We start from the raw sequence: 13,851 nt of genomic DNA on the forward strand, positions 1-13,851 counted from the left end.
AAGGGGATTCTCTCGTCTTTGCCTCCCAATGGCGGGAGAAGTAGATTGAAGCCAATTGATTAGGGTGTTTAGCTGTTAACTAAATTTTCTTGGGTTTGAATTCCACCAATCTATCAAGGGCTTAGCTTCATTAAAGTGGTTGATTTGCATTCAATTGATGCAGAATAGAGTCTTGCAGTCCTCAGGTCTGTTACAGAAATTAAGTGTAATCTGCATGCTTTTAAGGCTCTTGGTCTTATTTAACCTAAATTTCTAAGTTATAGTTAGTATTAATGGAGAGATACGTAAGAGGAGGGTAGAAGAGATAAGTAGGGGGAAGAATGGTATGGGTTTTGTGTTTTCGAATTGTCATTTTATTTTCATATTATTATATGTGGGGAATAATGTCACTGAGATGGAATAAATTAGGCATATGTAAAAGTACAGGTTGAGTAGGGTTATGATAGCTATAATGGTTTGGCAATAAGGTTCTTGTTTTTTGCAAATTCTTGGATGATGATTCATTTAGGCAGGAACCCTGTTAATGGAGGTAAACCTCCTAGAGATAGTAGAATTAGTGGAATTATAGGTGTCAACCATGTTAATTTGTTTCAGGTGTGTGATAGTGACAGCGTTGTGGTGCTTATACTCAGGTTGAGTGTTAAAAATGCGGTTATTGTTAAGATAAAATAAATAATTAGGTTTAGAATGGTAATGTTTGGGCTATAGAGTAGTGCTGCTATTATTTAGCCTATGTGAGTGATTGAGGAGTAGGCTAAGATTTTACACAGTTGTGCTTGGTTAAGCCCTCCTCAGCTGCCTACTATAAAGGATAGAATTGTGATAGATAGGAGGATGTTCGTGTTTGTTGATGTTAAAATTTAAAACATAATTGATGTTTCTTCATAATGTCATGTGAGGAGAAGTATACCAGATATTAGAGAGGGTCCTTGGGTTACCTCTGGGACTCAGAAGTGAAAGGGGGCTGGCTGTTCCTAGTTTTATTATTAGAGTCACTATTATTAAGGATGAAAATTGATTAATAGTGTTTATTATTGTTCATTGTCCAGAGGACAGGTTGTTGAAAAGGATACCTATTATGAGAATTACAGATGTGGTTGCTTGTGTAAGGAAATATTTGGTTGCTGCTTCTGTAGAGCTGTAGATCAGGGACTTATTTTTTAAATTAGGATTGGGATAAGGGCTAGTATATTTATTTCTAGGCCTGTTCAGATGAGAAATCAGTGTGATCCTAGCATTGTGATAAGAGTTCCTGTAAAAATAGTAAGGGAAATAACAAGTTGAGCTAAGGGATTAATTAGTATGGGAAGGGTGTAACCAACATTTTCTGGGTATGGGCCTGATAGCTTATTTAGCTGACCTTACTCTAGGACATGGTGTGATAGGTAGCATGGAGAATTTTGGATTCTCAGGGGTAGGTTCAATTCCTATAGTTCTAGAAATAAGAGGATTTTAACCACTGTTGTTTACTCTATCAAAGTAATTCTTTTGTCAGACGTATTTCCTATGTTTGGAGTGGGATGCTAGAAATTAGGACAGGGATTGAGATATGTCATATACAGAATGCTAGTGTAAGTGGTAGGAAATTTTTTCATGGAAGATATATGAGTTGGTTGTAGCAGAATCAAGAGTATGCTCTTAGAATTTATAAGAATAGAGTGGTTAAAAGAAGGGTCTTGGTAATGAAATTTGTGGTATAGAGTTCTAGTGAATATATGGCGTGTAGTGCTCCTAGGAAGATAGTGGTAGTTATGGCATTTATTATGATAATATTCATGTACTCTGCTATAAAGAAGTGGGCAAATGAGCTTGCAGCATGTTTCATGTTGAAACCTGAGACTAACTCTGATTCTCCTTCTGTTAGATCAAAAGGGGCTCGGTTAGTTTCTGCTAGTGTGGAGATAATCATATTATGGCTAGGGATCATGATGGTAGGAGCAGTCAGAAGAGTTCTTTCATTGTGATGAGTGCATATAAGTTAAATGAACCACTTATCAGTAAAACTGATAACAGGATAATGGCTAGGGTGACCTCATTTGAAATTGTCTGGACCATAGCTCGCGATGTGCCTATTAGTGCATATTTTGAACTAGATGCTCATCCTGATCATAGAATAAATGGCTAGACTTGATGTGGTTAGTATAGATAGGAGGCCTATATTAAAATTAATTAGAGGATCTGGTATAGGGAGGGGAGTTCATAAGAGGAGAGTGATAGAAAGGGCTAGGACTGGAGCAATAATGTAAAGGGTAATAGTAGATGTTGAGGGCTGTAAGGGTTCTTTGGTGAAAAGTTGTATTGTGTCAGCAAATGGTTAAAGCAGCCCGTAGGGACCTATAATGTTAGGTCCTTTGCACAGTTGTATGTAGCCTGAGATTTTTCATTCGATGAGTGTAAGTAATGCTATAGCGATGAAAGTAGGGATAATAAGTAGGAGAAGGTTAATTATAGGCATATTGTTAATGAGGGGAGTTGAACCTCTGATTATAAAGTTTCAAGTCTTATACAGTTGCCGGGCTCTGCCATCTTAACAAACCCTGTTCTTGGGTAGGGTGTGTGATGATTTGTTAGATTAAGATAGCATCATCTATGGAGCGAGGGCACTTTATGAAGTGGGCCCTATTTCTCTTGTCCTTTCGTACTAGGGGAAATGTTAAATAGATAGAAACTGACCTGGATTACTCCGGTCTGAACTCAGATCACGTAGGACTTTAATCGTTGAACAAACGAACCCCTAATAGCAGCAACACCATTAGGAAGGATGTCCAGATCCAACATCGAGGTCGTAAACCCTATTGTCGATATGGACTCTAGAATAGGATTGTACTGTTATCCCTAGGGTAACTTATTCCATTGATCAAATTATTGGGTCAATATATATTAACTTACTTAGACTAGTGCAATCTTAGTTTAGGTTGCTCGGAGGTTGAATTATGCTCTGAAGTCACCCCAACCAAAATTTTTAATGCAGGGATAGTAGGCTAGGATCTGTAGACTTGTTTAAGTTTTTATTTGAATTAATAAATTAAAGCTCCATACATAGGGTCTTCTCGTCTTATTTGTTTATATCCGCCTCTTCGCGGATAGGTCAATTTCACTGATTAAAAGTAGAAAACAACTGAACCCTCATGTGGCCATTCATACAAGTCCCTATTTAAGGAACAAGTGCTTATGCTACCTTTGCACAGTCAGGATACTGCAGCCGTTGAACATATGTCACTGGGCAGGCAGTGCCTCTAATACTGGTAATGCTAGAGGTGATGTTTTTGGTAAACAGGCGGGGTAAAATTTGCCAAGTTCCTTTTACTTTTTGTATTCTTTCCTTACAGCATGCCTGTGTTGGGTTAACAGTGTAAATAATAAGATGCTTATTATATCATTTATTAATATTAGGCTGTCAGTGGGTTATTCCAGTCTGATGTAAGCTTATGCAATGGAGAATGCTTTCATATTACTTATATTAACATTATTGCTTCTATTAAGTAATAGACTAGTCCATTGTGATGTTAGGAGTTCAGTAGAGTGACTAGAATTTAAGATAGTTAGATGTTGAGCTTAAACACTTTCTTAGTTGGTGGCTGCTATTGGGCCAACTACTGTGGAAATATTTTTTACTCTCTACAGGAAGGTTGTTTCCTAGGGTCTAAAGAGCTGTCTAAACTTACAGGGAGATTAAGTAATTGTGTGGGTAAGTTTAAAGTTGAACTAAGATCCAATCTTGGACAACCAGCTATCACCAGGCTCGGTAGGCTTGTCACTGCTACTCATGAATCTTCTCACTATTTTGCCACATAGGTAAGTGTGCTCTTTCAGCTGTTCTTGGGTAGCTCGTCTGGTTTCGGGGAACTTGGCTATAATTCTCTGTGTAAAGTTATTTCTAGTTAATACATTATGCAGAAGGTGTAAGGGTTTGTCTTTGCTTTTTAATGCTTGATACAGTTCTTTCATCTTTCCCTTACGGTACTATGTCTATTGCGCCGGGGTAAAAATGTCTATTGCCTATACTTTTTTCTAGGGTAAATGGTTTGATTAAGATAATTTAATTATATTTTTAGCAAGGTTTGGAGCTAGAGTTGGCTCAAAGTAATCAGGTCGTGATGAAATCTTCAGGGTGTAAGCCGGATGCTTTGGGTTAAGCTACACTTTGGTTTGTCCAAGCACACTTTCCAGTACGCTTACCTTGTTATGACTTATCTCCTCTATATGTGCATAGAAAATTTTTAGTAGTAGTGATTTCTGGAGTAATACTTGAGGGTGACGGATGGTGTGTGCGTGCTTCATGGCCTTATTCAATCAAGCACTCTGCTCTTGGTTTACTGCTAAGTCCTCCTTGAGCCCTTGGATTTCATAAAGGTTGTCGTGAGAGTTTCTGAACATAGAAAATGTAGCCCATTTCTTGCCACCTCATGGGCTAAACCTTGAACTAATGTTTTTATGTGTGTACTTGTGCTTACTTTATAACCTTTTTAGGGTTTGCTGAAGATGGCAGTATATAGACTGGGGGCAAGAGGTGGTGAGATGTATCGGGGTTTATTGATTATAGAACAGGCTCTTCTAGAGGGATATAAAGCAACGCCAAGTCCTTTGAGTTTTAAGCTGTTGCTTGTAGTACTCTGGCGAATGGTTTTGTTAATGTAACTATTAGGGTTTAGGGCTAAGCATAGTAGGGTATCTAATCCCAGTTTGGGTCTTAGCTATTGTGTCTTCAGGGTATTAAATCCACTTTTGTAGTATATTTTATTTCAGCTGAAGTTTTTTACAACTTAGTTGGAGTTTAGCTTTATTGAGGGCAGACCTTAAACACTCTTTATGCTGAGCTCTATTAGCTTGGGTTAATTGTATGGCCATGGTGGCTGGCACGAAATTGACCAACCCCAAATATTAGTATAATTTAGTTAAACTTTTGTTTATTACTAAAGATTTATCACTGCTGTTTCCCGTGGGGGTGTGGTTGAACAAGGTGTTTTGAGCTGCACTTGTGCATGCTTGATACCTGCTTCTTTTGATCCAGGTGATCTAGAGGGCATTTTCACTGGGGCAAGGATGCTCACATGTGTAATCTTACTAAGAGCTAATAAAAAGGCCAGGACCAAACCTATCTGTTTATGGTATTGTGTGGGCCCATCTAGGCATTTTCAGTGTCTTGCTTTGAATAGTTAAGCTATATTAACTATATAAATACTTAAATGTAAAATTAAAATATAAAAAAGAAATAAGTATGAATGGTTGTTTACAGTTCTGGAAATTCAGGGTCTTTAAAATTGAATTGGCAGAGGTTTGGCCAAGAGGGTTACTTATAATTAGAGTATAATTGATTTAGGACATAATATATGGGGCAGTGTTTTCAGAGGGATATACTCAAAGTATCATATTAGTATTAGGGCAGAAGTATAGTTATTGCATTTATTGTATGAAATGGAGGATAAATTTGGTGGGAGGGTCTTAGATTTTTTAGAAAAATTACATCAATCGAGGGGTAGCTGTTGGGGTGTTCATGGTTAAAATACGATTTCTCGGCTCTGACTGGGTTGCATTTTAGTCTTTCGTTTTTGGGGTTTGGCAAAGGTACATTTACCTAGGTTGATGGTAAAGTCAAAGATGGGGGAGGGGGTGTTGCAGATTCAGTCAGAGATAGTTCTTGAAATCGTACATGCATCAATGTACAATTTTTCCAGTGAAAAAAGAGTCATTATTCATGTTGACATCAGCACTGTTAGGTGAAAACTGGGGACAAATGTTTTCTATACCTGAAAAACGACATAAAGATAAACTAGCCTAAAGCAAGATTTTTGTACTTTTGCACATGAGGGAAAAATCAAATACTGGCCTTTCTATTCACTTCAGTTATGCAGTTCTTAACGTGACATTAACTATTTTCTTTAAAGATAGCTTTCAAGCTACTTCCAGGAGGCTATTTGACATCCAGACCATAGTTTCAAGCCAGAATATTAAATTATTCATTTTTTTTGTAAATTCCATTCGTTTCTTAGGTTTTTTGAGTGTTGGTTTTATTTTTAGTAAAATTATACACAATTTTTGTTTTCTATTTTAACCCCCCTTTTAATAGGTTCACTTGATTTAATGTGTTCTGACCTTGGACTGTCTTTTGGTTTCTTGGAGCACTAGAAAGTAGGGTGTGTTTAAAAAACTTTTTTATTGTATATGCTTGGAAGTCTATCTCCAAAGTCTCTACAGAGGTCTAACGGAATGTAAGCAGAAGGGTGACTCTTAGACTTCTGGTTTTAGTCCATTGCATAAAAGTGAAACTTTGGTGTTATTTGCAAACCTTTAATGTCATCTGAATACAGTTCTGCTAGTAATGTCCCCTCCTCTTATGTTTCTATTATAGATGAAGGGCAACCACAGGTTTGAACGAAAATAAGCTGAAACAATGTAAACTGGTTTTATCTAAGATATTTGACTTAAAAAGATCTTAATAAAGTTTTACAGTTTTTTTCCCAAAGAATTCTTGCACATCTTTTGTTAATTTTATTTCCAAGTATTTGAGACTATTGAAAATTGTGGTTGGGTGTAGTGGCTCACACCTGTAATCCCAGCACTTGAGATGCTGAAGCAGGAGGATTGCTTGAGCTCAGGAGACTGACACCAGCCTGGGCAACATAGGCTCTATGAAAATGAATGAGGAATGCATGAATGTTTGCATGTATGTATGTAGTTGTAGTCCCAGCTACTCTGGATGCTGAGGTGGAAGGGTCCCTTGAGCCCAGGAGGTGGAGCATGAGGATGAGGTTAATCATGTTCAGGTCATTGCAATTTCAGTCTGGGTGACAGAGGGAGACTTTGTTTTGGAAAAAAAAAAAAAAGGAAAAAAGTATTTTGAAATTTTGTGTTCTGATTGAACTAGTGTATGCAAGTGTGATATTGTGAAATACATATTTGGTCCTCTATCCTGTTTGATGGCATACAACTGAAAATTTTAGAATCTTCAAGAAGTGACTTTTTTTTTTTTTTTTTTTTTTTTTGAGACAGAGTCTCGCTCTGTTGCCAGGCTGCAGTGCAATAGCACGATCTCGGCTCACTACAACCTCCGCCTCCTGGGTTCAAGTGATTCTCCTGCCTCAGTCTCCCGAGTAGTTGGGATTACAGGTGTCCGCCACCACGCCCAGCTAATATTTGTATTTTTAGTAGAGATGGGGCTTCACCATGTTGGCCAGGATGGTCTCGAGCTCTTGACCTCGTGATCCACCCGCCTTGGCCTCCCAAAGGAAGTGACACCTTTTATATGCTAGTGAGTTGACTGAGGCTGGCGGTCCCTAGGTAGTTCTGAGATGGGGAATTAGAGGGATGGGACTTTCAGCCCCACCCCCAAACTTCAGGGAAGGGAGAGGGGCTTTTCTGTGATGAAAACTTTTTATCTCTTTAATCATCCTCTTTCTCCTCCAGACTTTTCTATTCTGGAAGGGTTGTATGCAAGAGAGACAAAAGCATTTTCAGAAACCACATTTTAGTATAATTTAAGTGAAAATATTCATTACGTTTAAGAAATGGTCAGGATAAAATTCTGAATTTTTAAAAAATTAAAAAATGGGTTTACAGAACCTCCATCCCTTTTGTCTCTATCATTTATCCAGAGAATCATGGAAAACTGCAATCCCTGGCTTGTGGCTGCTGCACTGAGTAGCCAAACTGCTGGACCTCTTCTGTCAATATCGTCACACATCCATATGTATTAACCAAGAAACGCAAGGCTGTTTTACACTCCCCGTTTTTTCATCTCCAAGAAATTTCCTTCAAGCCCCTTGCAGTAAATTCACAGAGTTAAAAGTATCATGGACAAGAGAGATCCTGGCTCAGATTTTGGGAGGTGGCTGCAGTAGCTGCAGCCCAGCTGAAAACAAGGCTGGAATGTGTCTTCACATCCCCAACTCCCCTTTCCGAGACAGGGTTTTGCTCTTTTGCCCAGGTTGGAGTACACCAGGGGGCTCACAGCTCACTGCAACCTCGGACTCCTGGGCTCTAGTGATCCTCCTGCCTCACCTTCCTGAGTAGATGGGACTACAGGCACGTGTCACCTCGCCCAACAAATTTTTAAAATTTTGTAGAGCAGGTGGGTCTCACTATGTTGCCCAGGCTAGTCTTGAACTCCTGGCCTCAAGTGATCTCCTGTCTCATCTTCCCAACGTGCTGAGATTACAGGTGGGAGTCACTACACCTGGCTTGTTTTTCCTGTTTTTTGTTTTTTGTTTTTTTTTTTTCCTTAAGGCTTAAGGTTGATCTAAGGCTTACTCAAGCCAAGGAAACTGATTTTTTTCCCTTCCACTTGGAGGAAAGTGCAATTCAAACGTTCAGGAATTTTTGGCTACTCAAAGCTCTTTGATATTTGGGTCCTTTCTCTACCTACCTGCAGGAGAAGACAAAAACCAAAGTCAGCATCTGGCTGCAGTTTTCCCCTTTCCGTCATCCAGCACAGAACAGCGGTTAAGGGATCCAGTGAGCCAGCTCTCTTGCAGTTGGAGGGATTATTGTTAAATGCTGGGAGTACATATATTTCTCATAACAGACAACAGCTGAGATGCAGCTTCACATTATGGGGAAATCCATAGTCTCCCAGGTGTGACAGCTTCATCATCTCTACCCCTTCACTCTTCCTTTATTGGAAGAAAGCTTTCACCATATTTTAGTGAGTCAGAGCCTTGCTGGTGACTCACACTGTTGCTGCCACTGTGTCAGGGATCCCCAAGGCCACCCTCACTTTCAGTGATTCCCTGGCATTCTCTGCCACCCTTCTGCATACACTGCTCATAACCGAAGCCAGCCCCCTCACCTCGGCTCAGGATCCCATGCCTCCCGCCTGCTCGGGGGCTTTGTTCCTGCAAAAAAGGGAAAAGAGTATTTTGAAATTTTGTGTTCTGATTGAACTAGTGTATGCAAGTGTGATATTGTGAAATACATATTTGGTCCTTCTTTCTCCTGAACCATCAGCTGCTCCCTCTATATTGGATCATTCCCCAAGCTAAGGTGAAACTCACCTTTTTCTGCCATGTCCTTGTATAGCTACTAACATATTTATCTGCTGCCATTGAAAGCAAAACTGCATCAACAAAAACAACTCACTGCATTGGAATCAATTTTCAAAATTATCTGGAAAGGAAAAGGAACCAGAATAGCCAAAACAATTCTGAAGGATAACTTTGGGGAATTCATGCTGCATAATGTCAAGATTCACATTAATTGTCTTATTTATTTATTTTATTAATATGATTTTTAATCATCCAGCCCCATATGTCAATTATGTTAATTCTATAGGACTCAAGACACTGTGCTGTTGGAGAAAAAATTAACAGATCAGAATAGAGTCCAGCAACAGACTCATAGCCATAGTAAATTGATTTTCAGAAGATGTGCAAAGGCAATGGAGAAAAATTGTCTTTTCAAGAAATTCTGTTGTTTTCCTTATGCTTCTTGGCCACTACATTAATTGTTTTTTATTCCCCTGTGTCCCTTCCCTTTGTTTCTCCTTTGCCCTTCAACTGCTCTTCTGTTTAAAGGTCTGTCCGTCCCACCACAGTGTGACAGCCTCCACAGCAAGTACCATGTGTTGTTGGTTGGTCTTCCCATTTCCAGCATCCCAGATATTTCCTGTAATGTGGCAGGTATCAATGCATGTCTACTGAACTGACTAATCAGTCTTCTGTAATGATCCTAACAGAAAATCACCTCCTCTGTTTTGGACTCATTATTGGAGATGGTATGTTTCTAGGCACCTTACATATGGTGTTTGGTTTTGTGCCAGACACTCTAGGGTAATGGCTCTGCCATGGTGTCCTGGAGCTCTTGCAGGTCACCACATAGGCCACATAGGCAAAGTCAGGCTGCAGGCTAACCTGAGTCTTGGCAGAATACCTCGAATCTTGTTGGAGCAAAGGGAGATACGCAGCATGGTGGGAGATGCCACAAGTACTTTCTCACCAGCTCCCTATCTTCTTGAAGGCCAACACGAGGCCATTCTTCATTCATCTTCCTAGTTTCAGTTAACCACAGGCCTTTCCTCATCTTAGGGTACAGTTGTAAAGTATAAAAGTGCTCACTGCCTTAGGATATGTCTGTGGGCTCCTCATAGGCAGAGAGATCCACCATCTGTGCTGTCTGTCACTGAGTACCTTCAAATTAGCATCATACTATGGGGCACGATGCTGTTCTTGCTTTTGCTGTGTCTTCAAGCAATCAACTACTTGGATCCATCTGGGCTCATTGTCTCCCTATTGGTCAAATCTATGGATATGTGACAAGCCAAACTAACAGCTGCAGTGGTGATCCTTGTGGTCCTGTTCGCCACCACAGGGCTGCTGAGGGAATGCTTGAGCACTTGACACACTAATGTATTCAGTGGTGTGTGGTGTTGCCTGACCAGAATGTTGGCCTGTTCTTCACGGCATCACACACAGCAAACAAGTTTTCAGCACATACTATTGACTTAGGGTTGGCCTTGTCACACCTTGGTTATTTACAAATCAACTTTAGAATTGATGTCATGTCTGACATCAGCTACACTGCGATTTAATTAACATAATTTATTTAAATCAAATAAGTTTCTGAACTGATATTCATTTAAAAAGGTAAGTAGATATCCCTGCTTGACATTCAAAAGCAGTTATCACATACTAGAAATATAATTGTAAAGAAAACTGGAATGAAAAAATTTTGAAATTTTAGAGGAAATAAGGAAATATAGCTAGTAAACCAAATTTATTTGCAATGTAATGCCTAGTTGGTATGTTATTTCATTGATTTTTCATAGGAATAATTTAGTGTAAATATTCTCATTTCTAATTTAGAAATGGGGAAACTGTTCCAAAGGATATAAGTATCTTGCCTGACACCTCAATGCCAGTGTGTGAGAGGCAGGAGGGAAACCCATGGCTACTTCATGCCATATCCTGTAAAGCAACAGTGTAGGTAGGACCCAAGTCATCTTGCCTCAGCAAGTTGCCCTGGTTACTTTCCCCTTTCTTCTACCTAGGCCCTAATTCTTTCACCCAGCTTTGCAGCCTGGGGACTTCTCTTATATTTTGTGGCAAATGGGTTACCCTGAGAAAGGATGCAGATGAGGAGACACAAAGGGTGAGGTATGTTGGAAGGGGGAGGGAGCTTCATGTGTTCAGCTAGCTGGAAGCTCTCTGAACCCTGTCCTTTTGAGTTTTGATGGAGGTTTTCATTATGTAGGTGTGATTGATTAAACCATTGGCCTGCCATTGGTGATCAACTTAACCTTCAGCCCCTCTCCCTTCCCTGAGGGTTAGGGGTGGGGCTGAAAGTTCCAACCCTCTATCCCCATTCTAGAGCTACCTTTAGGTCATTTAGACAGTGTATGGGTCAGAAATATCCATAGATTGATCTTTGTTACTGCTTTTCTTCTTCTAGCTTTAGGTTTAGTTTGTTCTTGTTTCTCTAGTTCCTTGAGGTGTGACATTAAGTTGTCAATTTGTGCTCTTTCAGACTTTTTAATGTAGGCTTTTAGCACTGTAAACTTCTCTCTTAGCAGTGCTTTTGCTGTATCCCAGAGGTTTTGATAACTTGTCTCAACATTACTCAATTCCAGGAATTTTTAAATTTTCATCTTGATTTTATTATTAACTGACATATCAGTTAAGAGCAGATTATTTAATTTTTATGTATTCATGTAGTTTTTAGGGTTCTTTTTGGAGTTGATTTCTAGTTTGATTCCACTGTGGTCTGAGAAGATACTTGATATAATTTTGATTTTTAAAAATTTATTGAGACTTGTTTTGTGACCTACCATATGGTCTATTTTGGAGAACGTTCCATGTGCTGATGAAAAGAATGTATATTCTGCAGATCTTTGGCAGAATTTTCTGTAATATTTTTTCAGTCCCTTTGTTCTAGTGTGTCACTTAAGTCCATTGTGTCTGTTGACTTTCTGCCTCTAAGATCTGTCTGGTGCTATCAGTGGTGTGTTCAAGTCTCCCACTATTATTGTTTTGTTTTGCTATCTGTCTCATTTCTTAGGTCTAGTGGTAATTGTTTTATGAATCTAGGAACTCCAGTGTTTGGCGCATATAACTTTAGGATTCTATTATCTTCTTGTTGATTTAATCCTTTTGTCATTATATGGTGACCATCTTTGTCTTATTTATTTATTTTTTTCTGTTGTTGCTTTGAAGTCTGTTTTGTCTGATATAAGAATAGCTACTCCTGTCTGGGAGCAGTGGCTCATACCTGTAATCCCAGCACTCTGGGAGACCAAGACGGGTGAATTACCTGAGTTCAAGGGTTCAAGACCAGCCTGGCCAACATGGTGAAACCTCATCTCTACTAAAAATAAAAAAAAATTAGCTGAGCATGGTGGCGGACGCCTGTAAACCCAGCTACTCAGGAGGCTGAGGCAGGAGAATTGCTTGAACCCAGGAAGCAGAGGTTGCAGTGAGCTGAGATCACACTTGCACTCCAGCCTGGGCAGTAAGAGTGAAGCTCCATCTCAAAAAAGAAGAAGGAAAAAAAAGAATACCTACTCCTGCTTGCTTTTGATTTCCATTTTCATGGAGTACCTTTTTCCACCCTTTTACCTTGAATTTGTATGAATCATTCTGTGTTAGGTGAGTCTCTTGAAGACAGTAGGCATTTATATTGTGATTTGTTATCAATTCTGCCATTCTGTATCTTTTAAGTGGAGGGTTTAGACCATTTACATACAATGTTATTATTGAGATGTGAGGTACTGTTCTCTTCAGCATGTTCGTTATTACCTAGATTTTTTTTTTATCATTGTGTTATTGTTTTATAGGCTCGATGAGTTTTAAGCTTTCAAGAAGTCCTATTTTGGTGTGTTTTGGACTTTTCTTGCAAGGTTAAGAACTCCTTTTAGCATGTCTTGTAGTGATAGTGCTTTTAGTGCTAGTGACAAATTCCTTCAGCATTTGTTTGTCTGAAAATGACTTTACTTCTCCTTCATTTATACACTAGTTTTGTGGGATACAAAATTCTTGGCTGACAGCTATTCTGTTCAAGGAGGTTGAAGACAGGGCCCTAATCCCTTTCTGGCTTGTAAGGTTTCTGCTGAGAAGTCTGCTGTTAGTCTGATAGGTTTTCCTTTGAAGATTACCTGCTACTTTTGTCTTGGTGCTCTTAGAATTCTTTCCTTCATGCTGACTTTAGATAGCCTGATGACTATATAGTTTGGTGAAGATCTTTTCGTAGTGAATTTCGCATGATTTCTTTGAGCTTCTTAGATTTGGATATCTAGATCTCTAGCCAGGTCCAGGAAATTTTCCTCAATTATTCCCTTAAATAAGTTTTCCAGACATTATTTTCTCTTCTCCCTCAGGACCATCTTAGGATTGACCGTTTTACATAATCCCTTATTTCTTGGAGACTTGGTTTATTTTTATTCTTTTTTCTTTATTTTTGCCTGATTGGCTTAATTCCATCGTCCTGGTGCCATGTTATTCCCTCTGTTCTGACGGAAACATTTCTATTCTTTCAATGTAAATAAAAAGTTTGAGGGTACTTCTTTTAAATTGTAAACCTGTGGTTTATAGGCAGAATATCATCGACCACTTTGGGACATTTTGGAAGTTTCCAAGGACAGCTGTGATTGTTGGAATGATTGGCCGGGGCTACCAGCAATGGGGGCTTAAGGTTACAGGGAGGCAAATGTCTTTTTCCAGAGTCTTAAAACAACTGTACTTTTGATACATGTCAGTCTCTGTAAACTGAGGGAAGCTTGTGTGTTGCTTCATCTGTGAAATTAAAAAGACTGTCAATTGAGAAAAATGATGAGATAAGTCTCAATCATTTTAGGAGATTTATTTGCATACCTGGGAAACAGGTCTATGCCTTTCTCCAAAGATGATTTTGAGGACTCCCAAATTT

Source organism: Papio anubis, chromosome X, assembly GCF_008728515.1.
Source record: "Papio anubis isolate 15944 chromosome X, Panubis1.0, whole genome shotgun sequence".
NCBI classification, from domain to species: domain Eukaryota; kingdom Metazoa; phylum Chordata; class Mammalia; order Primates; family Cercopithecidae; genus Papio; species Papio anubis.